Source organism: Dromiciops gliroides, chromosome 2, assembly GCF_019393635.1.
Source record: "Dromiciops gliroides isolate mDroGli1 chromosome 2, mDroGli1.pri, whole genome shotgun sequence".
Classification (NCBI taxonomy): domain Eukaryota; kingdom Metazoa; phylum Chordata; class Mammalia; order Microbiotheria; family Microbiotheriidae; genus Dromiciops; species Dromiciops gliroides.
In genome coordinates, this window is record NC_057862.1 from 264,957,083 (window position 1) to 264,965,456 (window position 8,374).

Genomic DNA, 8,374 nt, shown 5'->3' on the forward strand with positions numbered 1-8,374 from the left:
TCTGGAACCTGTCATCCCAAACCTCTTTTCCCCTGAGCAGGTTTTATTGTCACATTATCCCGTTCCAGCTCCTCCTATGAGAAACTATATGAGGACCAACTTTCTGTCTATTTAACAAGTCATGGAATCTAAATTTACAGAATATCTATAAACTGAAAATATTTTAATCTAGCAGCATTCTACATCTTCATTACATCTGAAATATTTCCCATAATTACACAATAGGAAAAAATCCCTTATGCAAAGATTTCCCAGTAAATCAGTCGATAAATATTTATCAAGTATATACTAAGTGCCAGGTACTGTCCTAAGTGCTGGCAGAAGGAAGAAAGGAAGGAAGGAAGGAAGGAAGGAAGGAAGGAAGGAAGGAAGGAAGGAAGGAAGGAAGGAAGGAAGGAAGGAAGGAAGGAAGGAAGGAAGGAAGGAAAGAAGGAAGGAAGGAAGGAAGGAAGGAAGGAAGGAAGGAAGGAAGGAAGGAAGGAAGGAAGGAAGGAAGGAAGGAAAGAAGGAAGGAAGGAAGGAAGGAAGGAAGGAAGGAAGGAAGGAAGGAAGGAAGGAAGGAAGGAAGGAAGGAAGGAAGGAAGGAAGGAAGGAAAAGACACTGGTAACAGTGTCAGAGAGAGAAGAAGGTATATAGATATAATATAGAAGTGAAATTGTAAACACATCAGATATGGAGAGTTAAAAGTTGAGGATGACACCTAGATTGTAAGCCTGGATGACTGGGAGAATGTTCTTTATGATTTTACAACAGTCCCACAAGTCCTTCAGTGTCTTTCCTACTTCCTGAGAATAGTCAGCATGTTAGTTCAGGTTCATGAGTCTTTTATGTTTTAAGCCTTTCTTTTGTGGTATAGAAAATAGCTATCCTATACTTCAAATATGTCACTTAGTGCATTGAGTAACTTTTCTAAAAGGAATCCTATTGATACCTTTTAGGGAAACTCGAGACATGAAACATGAGACATGAGACATACCTTATTATTTTAAGAGATTTTTTTAACTGGGAAGCACCAAAAATAAATAACTGGCCTCCTGTTGTGAATAAGAATTAATAACAGGAGTACCATGAGCATCTTCATTTCCAACTGTGCTTCACTCCTTTGGATTGCTCCATCATGCCCTCAGGAATCTCATCATCCTGCAAGATCACATCAGCCTTTGTACTGAAGCCTCATCAGTACCTTCCATCCTGGGTCTCTTCTCCTTGGAAGGTAAAGAGTTCATCACAAAACCTTCATTTGAAGGACCATGACAGCCATTGCTTCATTTCCCACCCAACTTCACTCCTTTGGATTTCATTGTGTCCCCTATCCCATTTTCTACCTGATCCCATTTTCAGCTTCCTTTTAAGTACTGTCTGTCCCAATTGTGAGTTCTTTGAGGGAAGAGACTATATTTCCTTTTTATATTTGTATCTCCAGTGTTTAGTACAGTGCCTGACAAGATCAAAAAAGAAAAACCTTAATTCCCTGTCTTTGGAGTCGAGATCCTTCAGCACTGAATCCAGTCTTCATGAGTCCAGTTAAAAAACTTCATGTGGGAGAAGGGTACTTCCTAAGAAATAGGTGAAAAATATTAATGCATTTTATATGTTACATTTATGTGTAGCACAATAAAGAAATTTGGCAATGACTCAAAGCACAAAATTCCTTCAAATATACAAGTTGAAATATAATGAATGGGATGGAATAAATGGAAAATTAAAATTAAAGTTGACAATAAATACATTAAAAGATTTTTTTAATCATTTAGGATTTTGTTGTTGATGTTGTTGTTAATGACTAGAAGAGTTGAAAGAGCAATGAAATTCCAAAGTAACATTTAAGGAATTAAAAGTCAAACAAAAATCAACGAATGACAAAAGTAAAATTGAAGAACAGGCCCAGAATGGATGTAACAGAACTGTAAAAAGAAACCAATGGATAATCCAGATAAAATAACAGATTTGGAAAAACAGAGAAGTACACAGATCAAATTAACTGGCACTGAAAAAAGAAAGCTAAACATCTTATGTGAAGATAAAACTTGACTGACTAGAAAAGATAAGACCTAGTGTGAATACATTCAAATTAGAATTCATGAAGACATAACTGGTTAGCTACAAAATTATAAAAACAATTTTAAAACAATTATTCAACATTCAATATAGAAAAAGAATTTTTTGACTATAAACAATTTTTTTGGTAATAAACATTTTTATTTATAATTTTGGGTTCCAATTTTTATCTGTCTTTCCCTCCTTCCCCTCCTCCATCATTGAGGCAGCAATCAGATATGGGTTGTATATGCATTGTAAGGGGCTAAAATTCTAGCTAGTCTGTCTAAAATATCTAATGAGTGGTCACCAAAAAATTATAAGCTTTAGCAAGAGTTAGACTTTTAAGAATTTATTAAGGAGAATAAGAATTTGATGAAGAGAGAGAAAAAGTCCTAGATTCCTCTATCTATCAAAGGGAGGGCACATTTTAGCTCCACTCTCCAGGAGAGTCCTCATGAAAGAGCACGAACCACACCTTCCTTAATCCCACAAGCCTCCTTTGAACACTGGAAATATCCTGTCCCCACACACACAGCTCCAAGCTAATTAGGTGATATCTTTGATCAACAGTACCCATGAGCAAACATCACTTCCTGACGCCAAAGAGCCGATTGTCTTGCCCTCAGACACCTTCTCATGGTGGAGCTTTCCTACAGTAGCTCTCCAGCAGGTGGAATCATTCCAATTGTTACAGCATGATTATGTAAAACATTACCATATTCGTCATTTTGTACAAGAAAACTTGATTAAAAGAAAAAATTAAAGAAAGTGAAAAAAGTATGTTCCATCAATATCAGTTCTTTCTTTGGAGGTATACGTTTCATCAATAGTCTTTTGGGATTGTCTTGGCTCATTGTATTGTTGAGAAAAATCAAGTCATTCACAGTTCTTCATCAAACAATATTGCTGTCTCTGTGCACAATGTTCTCTTGGTTCTGATCACTTTCCAGGACTTTCTGAAGTCATCCTGCTTGTTATTTCTTATACCACAATAATATTCCATCACCATCATATACCACAGTTTGTTTAGCCATTCCCTGATTTATAGGGCATTCCTTTGATTTCCAATTTTTAGCAACCACCAAAAGAGCTGATATAAATATTTTTGTACAAATAGGTCTTTTTCTCTTTGAGGGGGATGTCTTTGGGATATAAACCTAGCAGTGGTACTGCTAGATCAAAGGGTATGCACAGTTCTATAGTCCTTTGGGCATAGTTCCAAATTGCTCTCCAGAAAGTTCCAACACTTTTCACAACTTCACCAACAGTGGATTAGAATCCCAAATTTCTCACATTCCCTCCAACATCCAATAGTTTCCATTTTTGTTATATTTGCCACTCTGATAGGTGTGAGCTGATACCTCAGAGTTGTTTTAATTTGCATTTCTCTAATCAATAGTGACTTAAGAGCATTATTAAGAGCATTAGCATATGACTAGAGATAGTTTTGATTTCTTTGTCTGAAAACTGCCTGTTCATATCTTTTGACTATTTATCAATTGGGGAATGACTTCTATTTTTAGAAATTTGACTCAGTTCTCTATATATTTGAGAAATAAGGCCTTAATCAGAGACACTTGTTTCAAAAATTCTTTCCCAGTTTTGTGCTTCCTTTGTAATCTTGGTTATATTAGTTTTGTGCAAAAAACTTTTCAATTTTATATAATCAAAATTATCTATTTTACATTTTTTTATTCTCTATATCTTCTTTGGTCCTAAATTTTTCCTTTGCCCATAAATCTGACAGATAAACTATTTCATGCCCTCTTAATTTTCTTATGGGTAAATCATGTACCCATTTTGACCTTATTTTAGTATATTGTGTGAGATATTGGTCCTATACCTAGTTTAAGCCATACTGTTTTACTGTTTTGCCAGCAGTTTTTGTCAAATAATGAGTTTTTGTTTATCATATACTAGATTACTGCAATCATTCACTATAGTGTAATTTCTATCTATTTTATTCCCCTGATCTACCTCTCTATTTCTTAGCCAGTGTCAAATTGTTTTGATAATTACCCCTTTATAATACAATTTAAGATCTGTTACTGCTAAACCACCTTCTTACATAATATTTTCCATTGATTTCCATGATATCCTTGAGCTTTTGCTTTTCCAGATGAATTTTGTTATTATTTTTTCTAGATCTCTAAAATATTTTTGATAGTTTGATTGCTATAGCACTAAATAAATAAACTTAGGTAGGATTGTAATTTTTATTATATTGGCTTGGCCTCCCTGTAAGCAATTAATATTTTTCCAATTGTTTACATTTGACTTTATTTGTGTGAAAAGTGTTTTGTAGTTTTGGTCATATAGTTCCTGGGTTAGTCTTGGCAGGTATACTCCCAAGTATTTTATATTGGCCACAGTTATTTTAAATGGAATTTCTCTTTCTATCTGTTATTGTTGGACTTTGTTGGTAATACATAGAAATGCTGATGATTGATGTGGGTTTATTTTCTGTCCTGCAACTTTGATAAGGTTCTTAATAATTTCAAGCAGCTTTTTTAGTTGATTCTCTAGACTTTTCTAAGTATAACATCATATCATCTGTAAAAACTGTTAGTTTTGATTCTTTGTTACATATTCTAATTCCTTTAATTTCTTTTTCTTCTCTAAATAACAGAGGTGATAATGTACATTCTTGCATCACCCTGGCTTGTACTGGAAAGGCTTCTAGCTTATCCTCATTATAGATAATACTTGCTGATGGTTTTAGATAAATTTTAATTATCATTTTTATTTATACTTTTGAGTTCCAATTTTTATTCCTCTTTCCCTCCCTTTCCTTCCCCCTCCCTGAGGTAGTAAGCAAACAAATGTGGGTTATACATGTGCAATTATGTAAAACATTACCATATTAATCATTTTGTACAAGAAAACTTGAATAAAAGAAAAAATGAAAGAAAGTGAAAAATAACATGTTTTAGTCTGTTTTCCATCAATATCAGTTCTTTCTTTGGAAGTGAATAGTATGTTTCATCAATAGTCCTTGGAGATTGTCTTGGATCATTGTATTGCTGAGAATAGTTAAGTCATTCACAGTTCATTGAACAATATTACTGTCTCTTTGCACAACGTTCTCTTAATTCTGTTCACTTCACTATACATCAGTTCATACAAGTTTTTCCAGGCCTTTCTGAAATTACACTGCTTGTCATTTCTTATAGCATATTACAATCATATGCCCCATCTTATTTAGCCATTCCCTAATTGATGGGCACTTCTTCTATTTCAAATTTTCAGCCACCACAAAAAGAACTGCTATAAGTATTTTTGTACAAATAGGTCTTTTTCTCTTTTTAGGGATGTCTTCGGGATATAAACCTTGCGGTGATATGGCTGGATCAAAGGGTATGCACAGTTCTATAGCCCTTTGGGCACAGTTCCCAATTGCACTCCAGAATGGGTGGATCTTTTCCCAACTCCACCAAGTATATTAGCCACTCTGATAGGTGTGAGGTGATACCTCAGAGTTGTTTTAATTTGCATTTCTCTGATCAATAGTAATTTAGAACATTTTTTCACATGATTGTAGATAGCTTTGATTTGTCTGAAAACTGCTTATTCATATCCTTTGAGTGTCCAATTCTTTGTGACCCCTTATAGAGTTTTCTTGGCAAAGATACTGGAATGGTTTGTCATTTCCTTCTTCAGCTAAGATGAAGAAACTGAGGCAAACAGTGACTTGTTCAGGGTCACACAGATAGTAAGTGTCAGGCCATATTTGAACTCAGGAAGATGAATCTTCTTAACTCCAGGTCCAGAACTCTATTCACTATGCCACCTAGCTGCCCCTCCTGCTTTGTGAAAGGTGCTAAGAATACAAAACCAAAACAAACCTACCAAAAATCAATCCCTCCCTTTAAAGAGCTCACATTCTACTGGGGCTGGGGCTAGGAGATAGGGAGGATACAACATAAACTTGAGGACATGGGATGATGTTTTGTTATTAATTTCAATATTGTTTCATCTCAGAGAATAGAGAGGCCTGAAGAAAGGGAGAGACATAGGGAATATCTGGTCAGTGGAGCAATCAGAACACACACAATATGTATCAATTAAGTTCATCATCTCATATGGATGCAATGAGTGATGACCCAAATCACCAAAACAGATATAATAATTTTGTTAAAGTTTGAAATAATGAGAAAATTGCCAAAATGTGACAGACATGATGTGAACACAAGCTGTTGGAAATTTTCTCAATGCAGAGTTGACACAAGGCTTTAATTTGCTTTTTTTTAAAGCAATATCTGTGAAGCAAATAAAATGAGGTATACCTGTGATCAATTTCTATCAATGATGAGAATCCCATAAAAATGTCCCTGGAAAAAATGGATTACACATGTTTCTCTAATTTGTTTATGATATGATCTGTTATAGATAGGTCATGTATCCATTCAGAATTTATCTTGGTATAAAGTGTGAGGTTGTAGGTCTAAATTTAATTTCTTCCATACAGACTTCCAATTTTCCCATCAATTTTTGTCAAATAATGATTTGTTATCCTTTTGAGCCACATCTAAACAGACCAATATGGGCACATATTACCTATGTAGGCAATATATTCTAACACACATCATACCCCTTTCACATGAAAAAATTACTTCTCAAATTTATGGATAACACAAAAGTTCATGACTGAACAAGAAATATAGATCACAAGAGATATAAATTATATTATTATTTTTCTAGTGTGTCAGTTCAATTAGTGTAGCACTGAATAAGTAAATTAATTTATGTAGTACTGTATTGTCATTTTTATATTGATTTATCCTCTTCATGAACAATTCTGTAAACAGTTATTTGTACTTGTATTTATGTAGTTCTTGTGTATATCTTGATAGGTAACTATTTTCTGCAGTAATGTTATTTTAACATATTTTAAATTAATTTTTTCAAACAAAAGATGCACCTTCCCTCCTCTACATTCCTTACACTCTCCTCTCCCACACCCCATTGAGAAAGCAAGAAAAACAAAACTCCTGTTACACACATATAAGTCAAGCAAAACAAATTTGCTCAGTGGCTATGTCCAAGTTCAAAAAAATGTCTCAGTCTACACTCTGAATCTATTACTTCTCTATCAGGAGCTGAGTAGCCCTTTTTTCATCATAAGTCCTTTGGAGTTATGGTTGGGCAATGTAGATAATTCTTATCTTTCAAAGTTGTTTGTCTTTATGATATTGTTGATATTATATATCTTGTTCTCACTTTAGTTTGTAATTATTCATGCAAGTCTTTCCAGATTCCTCTGAAACCATCACCATCAACATTTCTTCCAGAACAATAATATTCAATCACATTCATATATCATAAATTGTTTAGCCAGTTGCCAAAAGATGATCTTCTCTGCTTCCAATTCATTGCCACCATGAAAAGAGCTGCTCTAAGTATTTTTGTACACATTGTCTTTTTCATCTTTCTTTAGCCAACCTCTTTTAGGTAGAGACCCAAGTATTTCTGGTCCAAAGAGTATGCACAGTCTAATAACTTTTTGAGCATAGTTTCAAATTGCTTTCCAGAATATCTAGACAGGTTTATACTTCCACCAACAGTACAATAATATGGTTGTTTTCACACAGATTCTCTAGCATTTGTAATTTTCCTTTTTTGTCAACTTTTACCAGTCTGATGGGTGTAAGGTATGTGAGATTAAAATTGGATATTAGATCATAAATCTCCCCTACTAGTCTATCTTAAATCTGTTTGGTCTTTCATTAGCCTCCTGAGGTAGGCTTAAAAATTTCTGCCAGTTTTCCGGTTTTCTAGAGCAAGATTCCATTCCCTTCAGAAGTGTTTCTCTAGCATCTTTTAATCTTTGGAAATCCCTATCATTATTATAATTCCACTCTGGATCCTTTAGAGGCCATTACACATCGGCCTTACCCTTCGCAACAAGGGCATTTCCTGCTGAGATAATATCTGTAATCTCAGTTGGGGACAGTAAAGTTTCCATAAGGCAAGTAACATCAGCCCAAGAGGGTTGATATATATTAAATATAGTCCTTAACTGTGAAATTACAGTGTTTGGATTTTTCTCAAAACTAGGGATAATTGATTTCCATGCGCTCAAATCACTTGGTTTAAAGGGGCTATATTTTCTGTCTTGAATTGGTGTTCCTTTTTTGGTATGTTCTATAGTTTCCTGCAGGGGGAGCAGTTTCAGATGAGGAAACTGAAGCAAATGGAATTAAGTGACTTACCCAGGGACATACAGCTACTAAGTGCTGAGGCTAGATTTGAACTAAGTAAAATAAGTCTTCCCAGCTCCAGGTCCAATGCTCTATCTATAGTGCTCTGTATGTATACATGTGTGTGTATATA